Raw genomic sequence first — 18,700 nt, 5'->3', positions numbered from 1 at the left:
GCAGTCATCTGCAAACTTTGTCAGCCATAACCCTCCTGTGTTTGCTTGTACTTCGGAGAAGTAGATGCCAAACAGGAGTGAGCCCAGGACTGAGCCCTGTGGGACACCACTTGTGACAGGCTTAGAGTCTGACATGGTGCCAGCAACTCTGACCCTGTGGGTTCTGTCGCTCAGCCAGTTTGCAACCCATCTTGTGATGTATGGGTTAACATTTAAGCTGATGAGTTTTTCAATGATACCCGAGTGGGGTATTGTATCGAAAGCTTTCGCCAGATCGAGGTATGCTGTATGGACTGCTTTTCCCTCATCAATGGCTTTGGTGACTGTTTCGAAAAAGTCAACCAAGTTTAAAAGGCATGATCTGCCTTTGACAAAGCCAAACTGGGTTGGATCCAAAGTCTGCAAATTCCCTATGTCTTTATTTATGAGGTCCATTATGATCCTCTCCATGGCTTTGCAGATAAGGCTTGTCAAGCTAATGGGCCGGTAATTTCCTGGGTCGGTGGAGGCACCGCCTTTATGAAGTGGGACCACTGTCGCAGTGCTCCACTCCCTGGGTACGTATCCAGAGGTGAGACTATGATTAAACAGCTGTCCTAGCTGTGGGTTTAATTCCTCGTTGAGTTCGTGGAGCACACAGCCGGGGACACCATCAGGTCCCATGGATGCTGTGTTTTTTGCTTTGGAGAGAGCAGTTCTCACTTGGGCGTTAGAGATGTTTGGGGGCTACAATCGTTTGGTATAGATATCTCACCTTTTGGGGAGGGGAGAAGTTTGCACTGAACCTGTCAGCCAGTATGTTGGCAATGTCTGTAGGATCAGTAATCTTCACATCATTTTTAACTAGTTCTGAGCATATCTGGGAGTTTCCTCCCAGGTTTCTAACATAGCTGAAGAAGGCCTTATGATTGTCTTTTGAGTCTTTAGCTATTTTTCTCTCAAAGTTTGCTTTGGATGATTTTATGAGCGCTCTTAGTTTTTTACTTGTAGTGATCAAAGGTGTCTTACCTTTTAAGGATTTTGCTCTATCTCGTAGTAGCTTCCTCCTTTTGTTGTAGAGTTTGTTTATGGCTGGGGTCCACCAGACTGGACGCTTACCTTTGGTACAAAGAGTCTTTGTTTTGCTTGGGATTGCCTTATCCATGCAGTCCTGTAGGTGCTGGTAGAAGGCATTTGTAAGTGATTCAGCGGCTTGGGTACTGTTTTCCGCCAGCTCGGGGGCCTTAAAGGAGACCACACTAGTCTTTAGAAGTGTGAAGTCGGCTTTCGAGAAGTTCTTTACTGTGGTCTTTTTTATTTCAAGGGGGGGGTGGGATGAGGACCTCCAGCGAGATTAGTTTGTGATCTGATCTCACCAGTGAGGGGTATACTTCCGGTGTTGAACATTGTGCTCCCATGTTCGTGATGATGAGATCAAGTATGTTTTCTCCTCTTGTGGGGATGGTGACCAGTTGTTCCATGGCGTTTGAGTTTATGAATTCCAGGAACTTTTGGGCTAGGGTATTTGGGCTTGAGTAGTGTTCCCAGTCTATATTAGGGTAATTGAAGTCACCTAGTATGATGGTGTTTGGAGATACATTTATCCCCTCCAGTGTTTTCAGGAAAGCCATGTGAGGTTCCTGAGTTTGTGAGGGTGGCCTGTAACATGCTACAATTTGCAGAGCAGTCTTTCCTATGGTTAATTGCACCTGGATGGTCTTCGATGCATCGTGCGTTGCCACCAATCTTGAGGTGTGGGTGTCCTTGATGAATATGGATACCCCCCCCCTTTCTTGGTATTGTCCGGATTTTGGGGCCGGAACGCATGGTATGAGGTAAAACCTGATAGTGCTGGGGTGCTCTCAGGAGCCTTGAACCAGGTTTCTGTCACAGCACAGACATCGATGTTCTCCATACTGAGAAGGGCTTCGATTGCGTGCATTTTGAGATTGAGACGTCTGGCATTGAGCAGCATTACCCTTAGCTTTTTTCCATTTTTGTGTTTTAGGGTGGTAGGTTTAGAATTTGAGCTTTGCCTAAAAAAGGCACTATGGGGGTGGCAAGAGCCTTTGCCAATATCCGGAATCCCAGGGGTGACAGGTGCAAACCGTCCCTTGCGAAGCAGCGTGGCTTGTCCAGCATGTCATCCCAGGCAGACAGACATTGGATCCCCTTTGAATGACACCAGAGTTTAAGCCAATTGTTAAAGCTGATCATCTTATCTCTGTATTGTGGCATCATTCTTGGTGAAGGTAGGATACTGCTCAAGGTCAGGGTCATACCTGCCTGGGCTACATAATCAGAGAGCTCCTCAATGTCTCTTTTCATGTAGTCCAAGGAGGTACGTCTCAGGTCGTTTACACCAGCGTGGACAATGACTGAGTCGTATTTGTACCTGCTGTTGAGAGACCTGAGTGCTTGCGTTATGTGGTGGATTCTAGCGCCCGACAGGCAGCTTACTGTGACCCTCTCCTTACTCAGTCTGGTGAGCGGGACGTCAGTGTGTCTGACTATGGAGTCACCAATGACTAGTGTGTCTGGCATTGTGTTTGGCCTTAAGGGCTGTGACTGTTTGACACTCTGACTGTGAGGTCTATGTGTTGCAGGTGTTGTGTTCTGAGGTGGTAGTTGTTTGGGTGTCTGCTTTGGTGGCTTCTGCTGTTTTGGTAGATTTTTGCTCAGAGCCTCCGAGTATGTCTTTGTGTGTTTATGTGTATGATTTGAGGTTGTGATGGTACTATGTGAGACTGGGTCTATAGTGTGTGTGGTAACCTTCTCCTCCTGTCTGGTCTTGCCAGTCCTATGTTGAGAGAGCTCAGCCTCCAGTTTGGCCGTATAGTTGCATCTCTCGCATGTATTTGTGTTTTGTGGGAGGAGGAGAGGGTTGTCTGTGTACATGAGGCAATTGTAACATTGCCTCAATATTCCCAGGTTCACCAGCTGAGCAGGAGAGGACACTAGCAACTGATCCCTCGACATGCTAGAAGGAATAGACAAAAAACTTTAAAAGAGATTCCGGGATGTGGGTGTCCGAGAAATGGGGTTCGCCTTTTTGGGGTACTATCTATAACAAGAGTGCTGTATCAAGGTGATAAGTACTATAGGAGCAAGTGCTGGGTTTAACAGATAAAGAATAGTCTACTCGGAGTCAGGTAGAGATGATCTTTATAGTTATAGGGTATGCAGATTAGATCAGTAGTACAGTTCGAGGAAGGTAGTTTTAAGGGAAAATTTGAAAAGTGGACTTTAGGTAGCCCTAATAGTTTAAATCTGCTTAACCGGCGCTGCCCTAGTGTGCAACGGTAGCAGCTCTGCACTAAATCGTGCTAAATCGCGCTAAACCGCGCAAACGCGCGTTTAGCGTGTTTTATATCAGGGGGCTGAAAGAAGCTAGGAACTGGCCCAAAACGACCAATAGACTACAAGTTACTGGCTGAAACCTCACAAAACTGGACCAACAGGCAGCTCAATGCTTCCCACTCCCACTGGTAAACAAGGGAACTTCCTCTCTTCCAAATTAGGCAAAGAATCAGTAACAAGAACTGCAAACAAAGTCCAGGGATCAGCAAGCTCTGAAACTGGGCTAATCTAGCTTAGTAAGGCGGGAAAACAAGAGATATATATATTTTTTTCAGAAAACAAGCAGAAACAGATACAGTAAACACTTATAAATGCTATAAATCGGCTATCACAGCCTACACAACAATTTGCAACAATTACAGATTTTAAAAGTAACAAACTGAGAAATCAAGTGCAAAAACAGAATAAATGCAGAAAAACAATAACAATGTATCATTCAGACTGGGTAATCCGACTGTGTGTGAACTGGATGCTTATTGTAGCCCAGAAGTGATTTTTATGCTGATTACTGCTCAGCCAATTTAAGTTGATGCAAGACTGTCGTGTGCTATGGTTTTAATTTTGAGTTAGATGTGGTTTCTTTAATATGAATAATCAGCAATGCCATTCTAGAGTGTCATACTTATTGTGTAGCAAATGTAGGTTGATAAAAAATATGTTCTTTTTGTAATGAATTACAGTGCAGTCAATAATTGTACTGCAGTCTCAGTGATGTCCAGGTAAAGAGGTTTGTGCTTATTCAGGGAATGTAAATTGATGGAAAACCTGTGAAGTGTTCAATTCTGGCAAAAAGACCATTTCAGCCATGTCACACAGAAATGGTACATTTTTGTGCAGTGCAAACATGGAGTGTACCACATTTTGACTATTTGTCACATGTTGCTAGGGTCTATATTCCACATTGGCCCCTTAAGAGGTTGAGACATATGTTACCCATTCAAAACATGCTGTAAATATTGGGAATTCATTTTTTGATTGGTTGTACTTAGAAGTTACACTTTTTTTGTTTTTGTCGAATGACAACATTAAAGCTTCTGTTTCCATTTCTGCCATTTACTGTTTTAGTCTTATTCATTTATTTTCGTGGTGCTGAGTGTATTTTGCTGTGTTGTATTCTTAATTGATATGACCGAATGCATTGCAAGCATGGACAGTGATTCAGACCAGGATTGTGTGGCCATGCCACCCAAGAAGGTAAAGGCCGAGAACGCTAAAAAGCGAATGTCATGGTTCCATCACAAATGCAAACTGATTTTGTATGGTGTGAAGCAGTCCAGGACAATGTGTTTGCTGTTCACTGCATGTTTTTTTAAAAGGAACATATTGGTGGCATTTGGTGGAAAAAGCAACTTGCTAACTCACAGCCATTCACAGACTCACATAAAACCACTGAAGTTGATAAACAGGCAATGGCAGCAAACTTGGCGAGGATCTATTATGCAGTGTGCCATCACATTTCTTACAATGCTGCAGACTGTGGCACTAAGATTGATCACATATGTATCCAGACTGAGCCATTTGCAGGAAGATGACCTGAGGTTGCACTAAGGCAGAGACATTGGTGACCGGTGTCCTCACGCCAAAGTCAGTTAAGTCAGTCATTAAGGACTTGTCTAACAACACATTGAGATTTTCTGTGTCGACAGATGCATCAAATTTGAAGAATCACAAGATGTTTCCTGTATGTGTTCAGTATTTTACTGCAGAAACTGGCTTTAATAGAAAACTTCTTGACTTTGTGGAGCTAAATGATGAACATTCTACTTCTGCAGCGAACATGATATTTCAGGTCCTGGCTGACAACGGTATTTCCATCACGCACATATCATTGTATTTAGCCGATAATACCACTGTCAATTACGGGCACAAGCAGTCAGTCTTCACAGAGTTGCTGTAAAGAAACAAGATCATCAAAACTAACTGCAATGTACATGTGATTCAGAATGTGCTGAAGAAGGTAACTGATGAACTGGACTGTGATGTTGAAACAATGGTGATGTCCTTTTACAGTTACTTCAATGTATCAGCGAACTGCAGAATGGACCTGCAAAAATTTTTTGAATTCATAGACTTGGAGTACCATGAACTGTTGAGACGTGTACCAACCAGATGGCTGTCACTGGATCCCACTATCAATAGGTTGTTGGAATCTTGATCGGCAATCATTTCATATTTCATTTCTCTAGGCAGTGAATGCCGTAAGAGAGTTTGTGTAAATCTGTGCAGAGAAAAAGGCACACGTGATCATGATTCAGTGAAGACTAACATCAAGAAAACTTACTTATGCTTTGTACAAAATATCTGAAGTGTTTTGAATTATCTGTTCAGAAAGTGGAGCGGGAAGACTTTATGTTCATTGAACTGTTTCCGGTAATGCAGGACTTGAGAACACAAATTGAATCACGCATAGCAAATAACTTTTTTGGACCCAAAACACATACTGTTCTTGAAAATGAAGTTATGCAGCCATTCCTGGCATCTATTGTACAAAATTTTTGCGCTGCTCTCGAAAAGAATTTGATGTACCTGAACAAGTGGTTTAATTTCTCAGCGTCAGAAGATGGTATCAAATTTGCACTAAGTCACTTGATGCTCAGCAAACCACCTTTACTTAAACATGTAAAAACTGAGTGGATTGCTATGGGCTTATTGCAGGAAGTTGACTTGGACATATTGTATGATGAATTATGCAGGGCTAAAGAAAGCTTGACATGCATTGTTGCTGATTCAACTCTATCACCATGTGACGAATGACAGAAGTTTTTCAGTGCGGCCTATACCGCTGAAGCATTTCCAGTTAACTTATTTAACGTTGTGTTGAGTGCATTGTCATTGCCTGGGAGTAATGCCTTTCCAGAAAGAGTTTTCTCATTGATGAACATCAAGTGGAGTTCGAGATGAAACAGAGCCACTGTTGCTTTGGTGAAAGCCGAACTACAGGGTTTCCTAAATTATAGCATGACCTGGAGTGAGTTTTACGAATTTGTTATGCATGATGTAAATAGAAACTAAGCGAACACAATAAAATAAAGATCCAGGCCACCAGTCGAGACAAATCTTTTATAAAACCACACAGATTAGCACTTTCGTCTTGGAGCAAGACTTCTTCAGATAATACAAATGTACTACACATTACTTATAAAACCCTTTCAATTAAACACAATTAAAATTTAAAGACACATAACTCAAATACATGAGTTTAAAACATAACTACATAGCATGACTACATATGTAATTCTAACATTTAACCATACAGGTAATAACAATACAAAAAATGCCCTAACTAGGCAACATAAAAAATGTAAAATATAAAATAATCAAATTCTAACTGCCTTAGCAGCTAATACTGGCTTAATAGTTATATATTCATTAAGACCAGGAGAAATGTTAGACCTCAGCCTAAGCTGCCATTTTAACTCTCTGTTCAGCAATACATTTTTAATGTCACCTCCCCTAGAATTGCTTTTTACCACATCAATGATACCAAATTTAAAACCAGTAAAAGATGAACATACTACTGAATGTTTAAACAAAGCACTTGTTTCTTTTCCAATCCGTATATCATGTAGGTGCTCATACATTCTGTCCTTAAATGCTCTCTCTGTCTTTCCTATATAGAATGCAGGGCACCTTACACAAATAGCCAGGTATACTATCATCTTAGTATTGCAATTACCTTTACAAAATCTCACAATACTGTTCAAGCCATTGTTTAAACATATACAGTCATCCTTTATAATATAAGAGCATTGACTACAATTGCCACATTGACCAGTAGCCTTTTTTACTATTCTGTCATACTTATCCGCTTGTTCAGTCTTTTAAAATTTTTCCCTGTTTTGAAAGTAAATATAGGTCTTGAACCTACTATTTCATATAACTCCTTGCTAGTTTTAAGCACACTCCAATTAGCTCTAACAATGTGAGTGACTATATCAGAAAATGTATTAAATTCTGTGACACATGCCCCATGAAAATTTTTAACATCTTTTCTTTTCACAACAGTGGTCAAAGGTTGACCTAACAGAGCCTTATATTTCATACCCCATCCTCTATTATAAATTTCATCTAACACATCCTGTATAAGATCTTCAGGATACCCCCTTTCTACAAATATCTTACCAAGAAAAATAAGTTCCCCAACTAATTCATCTTGATCAGAAGTCATCCTTGCGACCCTCACAGCCTGACCTTTAATAAGACTTCTTTTCTGAAACTGGGGGTGATGACTAGTGTAGTGCAGGTAACTGTTACACCATGTACTTTTACGGTAAATCCTAGATTTAAATTCATTACTGGTTTGGAAAATGATTGTGTCAAGGTAATTAATACTAACGTCGTTCCAGGTATGTGCAAAGGTGAGGAAAGAAGTACATGTAATTAAATAATGCATAAACAATTCCACAGTGTCTTTTGTCCCCTCCCATAACACAAAAATATCGTCAAGGAATCTCAAATATAGGCGTATGTTTTCCTGGAACGAACAATTGAAAATAAACCTATTCTCCCATTCCAGCATCACTAAATTGGCGTATACTGGGGCACAAGCTGCCCCCATAGCTACCCCACTGACCTGTTGAAAATATTCCCCGTGAAAACTTATATAGTTATGATCAAGTACCACCTCCAAAAGTTCCACGGTCAACTGAATTTGATCTTTAGGTAAAGTGGAATATTTGTTAAGACTGTCACTAAAAAACTCATACCCTTCATATCTCAGGATACATGTAAAAAGATCCTTAACATCAATTGTTAGGAAACTACAACTTTCACTCCACACATCTTTAGTTAGTTTACTTAAAAATTCCCAAGAATCCTTAATTAGGTGCTTAGCTGTTATTTCTTTAGTGCAATAGTCTACATACACTGCTAAAGGGTGAGTCTTAGAATTCCTAGCTGATACAATGGACCTAAAGGGTGATTCTTTTACAGATTTATGTACCTTAGGTACCCCAAAGATGTTAGGAATAATTGGGTTAAGTTGCCTCAAATAGTGATGTGTCTTACTGTCTATCCTGTTTTCTAACATTCCTCAAGTAATGAATCAATTCTCCTGTAAGCTATATGAATTTCATTTTTTTGAAACAGGAGAATAAGTAGTAGTGTCAAGCAAAATATTAGTGATTGCATTATTATACTCTTCAATACCATATAACACTACCCTCTCCCTTGTCAGGCTTCATTGTACGATATTCACTTTGTAACTGCAGGTCATAAAGTAATTCCTGTTCCTCCTTACTTAAATTAAGGTGCTCCATTGTCCATCTATTCTTTGTATATGCTTCATATATTTCATCTGTAACGATCTTTTCAAACGGCATCAAAGCTGGGTGGAGGGGTGGGTTGAAGGTACTACTTCTAACTAGTCCTGTGTTGCCACTAAAGTTGTAATTTTCTGTTTTTTTAAAAAACATATTCAGGTTTAACTTCCTAAGATATAGTTTAAAGTCAACTAATAGATTAGCTATCTCACCATAGTTGGATTTAACAAACTTAAATCCTTTAGAGAAAAGATAAAAATGTTGCTTTCCTAGGGCATGTGATGTATAATTAAAAATCTTGAATCCTTTATATTCACTAACAATACCTTCAGTGCCATCAACTACCACCGTTTCCCCTTTTTCCCACCTTCTTCCATCCAGGACTCTCCCCAAGGAAACTGGGTGGATGTCCTGGGTCTGATGGATATCTCGTTTTGTTGGCCAACCGTTCTGACCTTCTTGGTACTAAAACATGCTCATTATACTCCGAGAAAGAATCCAATTCATCAAGAGGCTCATTGATAGCACCATCCATTGTCATGTCCCTACAATATTCAATCTCCCTTTCCTCAGTAGACAATCTTGCCTTACTATATTTGTTTTTATAATTGTAAAAACTCCCATTGTTCTTATTTTTACTATTATTATAATTGTTGTAATTTTTAAATGGGCCCGGATATACTCTGCCAAGACTATATTGTTGTTTGCCCCTCATAAACTTTTTCTGCTTCTTAATAAAAATTTTATTCTTTTGTCGATCCTACTCAAAACTTTCTTATATAACTGCTCATACTCTGAAAACAGCAAATCTTTTAAAATATCACCGTTCAGTTTATTTATATCTTTGTGTAATGCTCCCAAAGCTAAATCATTATATTTTATCAGTTTAGCACTCAATTCCAGCCCACATTCATCATAAAAACAATGAAAATCATTCAAGACTTCTTGAGTATATGCAATGCCAAAAGGATATTTAAACATTCTCACTCTTTGTGGGACCAATTTGTGATTAAGGCAGCAATGTAAATAGCGATTATCAATTTGCAAACATTTAAATTTAAAAAGTTTTTTTTCAAAAGCGAATATCATGTTCTTAAGTGTAGGCACATCCTCATTATTCAGCCCACAACCATAGACATTATTAACAAGATTGTCAATGGTGAGAACAGAGTCAAAGTCAAAATTCTTTTCTAAGATATCGTTAAATCGTACTGAGTAGTTTGAACAATGAGAGTTGTGAAATTCAGTGCCTTCAGTGTTTGAATTAGAAACATTGTCATAGTTGCCCTGATAAGACACAGTACCTTTTAAATTCTTATGTAACTGCTGAGAAACTCGACCATTGCTTTCCGAAGGAAGCTGCGTTCCAAAAGACGTAGTATGATGAATGGGCAAACCTTGTCCAATTTTATGACACGGTCCATGCTGAACGCCAACACCTTCCATCTGGATCCCACCATAACTCGCAGTACCCGAGCGTGGAGACGACGTAGTAGGCACTTCCGGAGTTCCCTTAGCACAGGGAGAGACCAAACCTGGTTGAACAGCTACACCTGCCAGCTCATTTTGACTCAACAGCTCAATAAGCCTGGTAAGGTCCCCCTTCAAGGCTGTAACTTCTTCATGGACTCTGATAACTTCTCTTTGTGTTCTGACCGCACAGTCAGAACTGTAAGGGTCATCATTCTCGATAATGGTAGAATCACCAGACGCATCATTCATAATGGTAGCACCTTTGGTGGTGTTTGTTCTTTGCAGTTTTTTCCACTTGTGCTACCATTATGAATGATGTGTCCGGTGATTCTACCATTATCGAGAATGATGACCCTTATGGGGTATCCAGATGGAAGGTGTTGGAATTCAACATGGACTGTGTCAAACAATTGGACAAGGTTTGCTCGGTCATCGTACTTCGTCTTTTGGAACGCAACTTCCTTCGGAAAGCAATGGTCGAGTTTCTCAGCAGTTACATAAGAATTTAAAAGGTACTGTGTCTTATCAGGGCAACTATGACAATGTTTCTAATTCAAACACTGAAGGCACTGAGTTTCACAACTCTCATTGTTCAAACTACTCAGTATGATTTAATGATATCTTAGAAAAGAATTTTGACTTTGACTCTGTTCTCACCATTGACAATCCTGTTAATAATGTCTATGGTTATGGGCTGAATAATGAGGATGTGCCTACACTTAAGGACATGATATTCGCTTTTGAAAAAAAAACTTTTTAAATTTAAATGTTTGCAAATTGATAATTGCTATTTACATTGCTGCCTTAATCACAAATTGGTCCCACAAGGACTGAGAATGTTTAAATATCCTTTTGGCATTGCATATACTCATGAAGTCTTGAATGATTTTCATTGTTTTTTCGATGAATGTGGGCTGGAATTGAGTGCTAAACTGATAAAATATAATGATTTAGCTTTGGGAGCATTACACAAAGATATAAATAAACTGAACGGTGATATTTTAAAATATTTGCTGTTTTCAGAGTAGGAGCAGTTATATAAGAAAGTTTTGGGTAGGATCAACAAAAGAATTAATAACATTTTTATTAGGAAGCAGAAAAAGTTTATGAGGGACAAACAACAATATAGTATTGGCAGAGTATATCCGGGCCCATTTAAAAATTACAACAATTATAATAATAATAAAAATAAGAACAATGGGAATTTTCACAATTATAAAAACAAATATAGTAAGGCAGGATTGTCTACAGAGGAAAGGGAGACTGAATATGGTATGGACATGACAGTGGATGGTGCTATCAATAGGCTTCTTGACGAATTGGATTCTTTCTCTGAGCATAATGAGCATGTTTTAGTACCAAGAAGGTCAGAACGGTTGGCCAACAAAATGAGATATCCATCAGACCCAGGACATCCACCCAGTTTCCTTGGGGAGAGTCCTGGATGGAAGAAGGTGGGAAAGAAGGGGAAATAGTGGTAGTTAATGGCACTAAAGGTATTGTTAGTGAATATAAAGGATTCAACATTTTTAATTATACATCACATGCCCTAGGAAAGCAACATTTTAATATTTTCTCTAAAGGATTTAAGTTTGTTAAATCAAACTATGGTGATACAGCTAATCTATTAGTTGACCTTAAAATATCTTAGGAAGTTAAACCTGAATATGTTTTTTAAAAAAACAGAAAATGACAACTTTAGTGGCAACACAGGACTAGTTAGAAGTACTACCTTCAACCCACCCCTCCACCCAGCTTTGATGCTGTTTGAAAAGATCGTTACAGATGAAATATATGAAGCATATACAAAGAATAGATGGACAATGGAGCACCTTAATTTAAGTAAGGAGGAACAGGAATTACTTTACAACCTGCAGTTACAAAGTGAATATCGTATAATGAAGCCTGACAAGGGAGAGGGTAGTGTTATATGGTATTGAAGAGTATAATAATGCAATCACTAATATTTTGCTTGACACTACTACTTATTCTCCTGTTTCAAAAAAATGAAATTCATATAGCTTACAGGAGAATTGATTCATTACTTGAGGAATGTTAGAAAACAGGATAGACAGTAAGACACATCACTATTTGAGGCAACTTAACCCAATTATTCCTAACATCTTTGGGGTACCTAAGGTACATAAATCTGTAAAAGAATCACCCTTTAGATCCATTGTATCAGCTAGGAATTCTAAGACTCACCCTTTAGCAGTGTATGTAGACTATTGCACTAAAGAAATAACAGCTAAGCACCTAATTAAGGATTCTTGGGAATTTTTAAGTAAACTAACTAAAGATGTGTGGAGTGAAAGTTGTAGTTTCCTAACAATTGATGTTAAGGATCTTTTTACATGTATCCTGAGATATGAAGGGTATGAGTTTTTTAGTGACAGTCTTAACAAATATTCCACTTTATCTAAATATCAAATTCAGTTGACCTTGGAACTTTTGGAGGTGGTACTTGATCATAACTATATAAGTTTTCAAGGGGAATATTTTCAACAGGTCAGTGGGGTAGCTATGGGGGCAGCTTGTGCCCCAGTATATGCCAATTTAGTGATGTTGGAATGGGAGAATCGGTTTGTTTTCAATTGTTCATTCCAGGAAAACATACGCCTATATTTGAGATTCCTTGACAATATTTGTGTGTTATGGGAGGGGACAAAAGACACAGTGGAATTGTTTATGCATTATTTAATTGCATGTACTTCTTTCCTCACCTTTACACATACCTGGAATGATGTTAGTATTAATTACCTTGACACAACCATTTTCCAAACCAGTAATGAATTTAAATCTAGGATTTACCGTAAAAGTACATGGTGTAACAGTTACCTGCACTACACTAGTCATCACCCCCAGTTTCAGAAAAGAAGTCTTATTAAAGGTCAGGCTGTGAGGGTCGCAAGGATGACTTCTGATCAAGATGAATTAGTTGGGGAACTCATTTTTCTTGATAAGAAATTTGTAGAAAGGGGGTATCCTGTAGATCTTATACAAGACGTGTTAGATGAAATTTATAGAGGATGGAGTACAAAATATAAGGCTCTGTTAGGTCAATCTTTGACCACTGTTGTGAAAAGAAAAGATGTTAAAAATGTTCATGGGGCATGTGTCACAGAATTCAATACATTTTCTGATATATTCACTCACATTGTTAGAGCTACGTGGAGTGTGCTTAAAACTAGCAAGGAGTTATATGAAGTAGTAGGTTCAAGACCTATATTTACTTTCAAAACAGGGAACATTTTGAAAGACTGTTTGAACAAGCGGATAAGTATGACAGAATAGTAAAAAAGGCTACTGGTCAATGTGGCAATTGTAGTCAATGTTAATTATATTGTAAAGGATGACTGTATATGTTTAAACAATGGCTTGAATAGTATTGTGAGATTTTGTAAAGGTAATTGCAATACTAAGATGATGGTATACCTAGCTATTTGTGTAAGGTGCCCTGCATTCTATATAGGAAAGACAGAGAGAGCATTTAAGGACAGAATGTATGAGCACCTACATGATATACGGGTTGGAAAAGAAACAAGTACTTTGTTTAAACATTCAGTAGTATGTTCATCTTTTACTGGTTTTAAATGTGGTATCATTGATGTGGTAAAAAGCAATTCTAGGGGAGGTGACATTAAAAATGTATTGCTGAACAGAGAGTTAAAATGGCAGCTTAGGCTGAGGTCTAACATTTCTCCTGGTCTTAATGAATATATAACTATTAAGCCAGTATTAGCAGCTAAGGCAGTTAGAATTTGATTATTTTATATTTTACATTTTTTATGTTGCCTAGTTAGGGCATTTTTTGTATTGTTATTACCTGTATGGTTAAATGTTAGAATTACATATGTATTCATGCTATGTAGTTATGTTTTAAACTCATGTATTTGAGTTATGTGTCTTTAAATTTTAATTGTGTTTAATTGAAAGGGTTTTATAAGTGTGTAGCCAAGGGAGCCCGCAGGATTTTTTGCAGGGGGGTGCAAACCCAGAGCCCCACCCACATAGCTCTCCCCGCCCCCTGCCAACACAGCCCCGCCCAAGTCCACCCACCCCAAGCCCCGCCCACGCAGCCATTCCAGTGTCCCATTACTTGGCTATTTCTCCCCATTTGCCATAGACACTGTTCAAATCTGTGTGCATACTGTTTTTTGCTTTAGTTCTACAATGATTACAGGCAGTTGGATTTAATTTACAACTTTTATTTCAAACATTATAACCCAAACACTGAGACATTTACTAAACCTAAACAAAGCAATAGTCTTACAACGAGGTGGATGGACTGTGTGAAAGAAGATCTGCGACAGGCAGGCATGAGTGCTGAAGAAGGCAAGAGTGTAGCACTGAATTGAGAGAGTTGGCAACAGTTAACATGATACCCCGACCCCATGTAGACAAAAATAGGAAAAAGTGGGGCTGATGATGATGATGATCTAGTGGAAAGCATGTATAATGCACTCACTGATTCCTTCTATTGTAGGATGATAGGTCTATGGAATATCAAAGTCCCTTAATAAAACTGGTTTTATGCATTCTTGCCATGAAAGCCTTATGACTCTGTGATCCTTGTTACATTTTCAGTAGATGAAAGCATCTTTCCTGATTTTTGCTGTAGCCTACATGGATGATGAATACAATTCTCTACCATCCACCTCAAGAGACTGGCTATTGTCTTGGCTGGATGTAAGGTTATCTTTCATGAAAATGACAACTTGACCTACTTCTATGTATGACTTTTGTCCTTTCTATAAATCAAGTATCCCGAGGTACTGTATTCACTAATAATTACAGGTGGCTTTAGCTACATCACTGATACGGTTATTGCATGCAGACGCAGAGGATGCCCGGGCTTGACATTCTACAGAAACTAAGATATAGTCAATTCATTACTCCATTTTTTTTTCTACTGGGCCTTTATGTTTTTAAAGAAGCTGCACCTAACCATATGTTGTAGGACCTGGGATAAGTCTGACATGTTCAGATAATACTGTAGTACACAATGCAGTTGCTTTAGCTTACTTAGATTTTTCATGCAGTAGCCCAAGTAATTTTTTGTTAGCAGATGACCATATACTGTAATCTAGATAATGGCTTTCTACTAATATCTCACCTACACAAGGACTATTTTGCAGATATTAGTCATTAGAAAAATACATTTAATAGATGCTGTTAATAATGATCACAATGTGCCTAAATGGCATACTTTGTTCCTTGATTGCTCTATTAAATCAGTAATGAGTGTTTGCTGTAGGCAGTGTTTCTGGCAAATCCCTTAAGGTTCTGAATAGCCTATATGTACAAGATACAGCAATAAAATGCTTCAGATTTATACAGTTTCTAACAAGTGTTAGTTGTCTAAATCAGGAGGCTGTTCAAAATGTATGACTCTCCTTCTTGATCAGGGCTATATGACCTGTAATTTCTTAAAATCGTCACCTTCTATTGCTCTGCATGTCAGCCGTGTGCAATTCAAGCAGTGACTCAGAACTTAAACAGAGGATGTTTAATAGCAAGCAGTGAAATCGTTGTTTTATTTCCCTAGTGACAAAAATCCTCATTTACATGGAGAGTCTTCTGCAGAGTCACATCGTCGCTCAATATGACATTCACTAAGCAGTCAGGCCTGCAGGGTTTAATGATGTAAGGGGAAAGGAGGAGGTATAGAAATGACGATCTCTGTGCTTAGCACCCCATGAGGCATTCTGGGTGAGATATTCAATCAGGAGAGAGAGTGAGAGAGTGAGAGAGAGTGAGAGAATCACCTCACCAAGGATAAGCCATAGCGAGGATGGGATACACATGGTGTCAGAGCTCTCTGCTAGCTTTAAAGAGCTCCTGATGCAGCTGAGATAACTTTAGACAGAATTTAATATCCACTCATAAATGCAGCTTTGGCTTTGTGTTTTGTTTTCCAAAACATAATTCTCTTGCTCATGCTATTTTATGTTTGCAGTGTTCTTGTCTTATTAGCTCATGCTTGCTGTCTGCTCCTGACATCATAATTTTGTTTGTTACATCAAAATGTATCAGCACTGAAATAATTAGAGTTGAAAACAAAGGTATGTAGTGTCATGTGGAGTGTAACAGCAAGCATAAAATGTACTGTGGTTATTTCTAAAACTCAGGAAATTAGAAAGAAAGCAGAAGTTCAGAATACATCATAACTTGCTTTATAATATCATTGATAAGATTGGTGGGTTCATTAAAGTCAACTTGCTCTTTGTTTCTGTTCGGTTTTGGTAACAGGATATGCCCTGTTGACACAAATAAGTAAACTGATTTACTCAGGGTCACACAGTATGAAAGTTTACAATGACAGGAGGCATACATATGCCACCAGTTTTACAGTTAAGCACAATAAACATTTTGTTGCATTGTCTGCAAAATTTGGTTCATGACAAAACAGGTTAATTGCATGTAACAGCCCCTTGTTACATATTCAGAATATAATCCAAAATAACTATTGTTTAAAGATGAATGATTTCAACTTAAAACTGTAAAAAGAAACAGATATGAAATTCAGTTCATAACAACATTATCTACACAAAGTGTCATGTACTACAGTGCAATTACAAGTCACTTAAGTTCACACTTGTTGATTTGGGTCCAGCTGGCTGGGTTTCTCTCCTATGGCCACAGGCAGTGTGCCTCCTTTAGTTCTCGTGACAGTTTTACACAATCCCTCATTCCTCCCACTGGTCATCTGTTGCTATCTTTAGCAACTCTCTGCTCTTTTCCTTGTGTTATCCTGCCTTACGTAAAGAATGTAGTCGAACTTTATGGTGAAGGTTGCTAGAATGCCTATTTTATCACAGCCATTCAGAGTGTACCCTGAAGTGGAGGTGAAAGCAACTACCATGTCTTTCTTAAAATTAGACCTTCACCATCTCCCATCTCCAGTATTCCAATACTCTTTGCTGTTGAACATAATGTCGTACTTGTTTGTCAATTTTAAACAACCATCCACTAGTTTTTAACTATTTTCTGCTACTTTAAATATTTCTGTTCCTTAAACAAGCGGTTTTGTATATTTAAGTCATTAACCATCTCTTACCTTTTTCCCTGTATTGCTTTTGTTTTCAAGATTTCTGACCTCTAAGCTCCACAGATATTCATATGGACAGCTCTGAATATATTTTCAGTAAAACCTGGTGTGAAGCCTAGGTAGACCCTATCCTGCCTCAGTTTTCATCTTGGTAGGAAAAGGGACGGAAGGAGGCAACACAGCATTTCAAATATATCACAGGATTCTTTGGGAGAATCCAGGAAAATAGTGGTCTGTCATCAGGGCATACTCATCACTTTGTTTGCATCTTCAAGTCTGACTTTATCTTAAATGAATTCAGGCAGTCAGTTCATAACATCATACAGATTCTACTACACGTCAAGTTGTCAACACGACCTCTGCAACAGCCCCATGTTCTCCGTTGTACTTCTAGAACTAGGGAATGTCCTCCTTTCTGACCTCTGCAATTGAGTTCTCAGGTACCAGTTTCACACACTTGTCTATACCTTATGAAGAACAATCCATGATACTTGCTAACTTGTCTAACACTCTTGCAGCAACACATTAGCTCACAGACCTGGGCTGTCATTGTCATTTCTCTGTGCCTTTCTGTGTCATTAGTGTATCTGTGATGATTTACACTTTACCTGGACTACTGTGGTCAGAATATAACTGGTCTTATAGTCTTTTCTCATTGGTTCATTTCTAGATTATTGCATGCATGCATTTGAGGCTTTTCTAATGTTTGAGTATAATCTACAACTGTTTTGTTTGTTTCTGTACAACAAACATCACAGTGTCACCTTGTACTCCGTGTACCTTGCTCTGCCCACATATAACATGTTAAGCCCACATACTGTGGACAGTATTACATGAGTAGTCAGGTAACACAGTGAGCATCTTCAGAGCAAAATAATTCAGATGATGTATTTCTAGTGAAAACACAAAACTGACAAGAGTAAAATGAGCTTGACTATATCAATAAGAAACAAGAAAGTTCCTGCAGTGAGCAAAATAAAACAAACCATGTAGTGCAAATATGATTTCTGAACTCCAACAGGAGCTGATATTTGTCAATAACTAGACTGTCAGATTTAACCAGGAAGGAAGTTACAAGAGGGGTAGTAGAAGCTGAGGATATGTTTGTAAAGGCAACATCTTGAATGTTTAAATCTGAGGTGGAAAGTGGACTGTTTGGTCTAAGGTGCTAACATTTGCAAAATCTAAAAATCTCTTTCATAAGTTTACGGAGGGATAATTAAAATCTCCAAAAAGAGATGTATTTTGTTTCATTGCTCACATTTCAATTTGATTTACATAATCTCCATGATCTGCAGGGACATAGATGGGGATCTGTAATTGACAATAAAGTAATAGTTTGATTAATTTTGTGTCACTAAAACTTCATTAAGGTCCACTCAAGACCAATAGTAAGTCAAAAGATAAAGATTCTCTTCATTTGAATCACTGCATATATATCTATACTTTTACACACACACACACACACACACACACACACACACACACACACACACACACACACACACACACACACACACCCCTACCTTACTAAAGCTGCCCGTTTCAGTTCTCGCTCCACTAAAGCCATCTTCGT

Source organism: Protopterus annectens, chromosome 9.part0, assembly GCF_019279795.1.
Source record: "Protopterus annectens isolate FY-2018-M chromosome 9.part0, PAN1.0, whole genome shotgun sequence".
In the NCBI taxonomy this organism is placed as follows: domain Eukaryota; kingdom Metazoa; phylum Chordata; order Ceratodontiformes; family Protopteridae; genus Protopterus; species Protopterus annectens.
Note: the sequence above shows the minus strand (reverse complement) of the source record.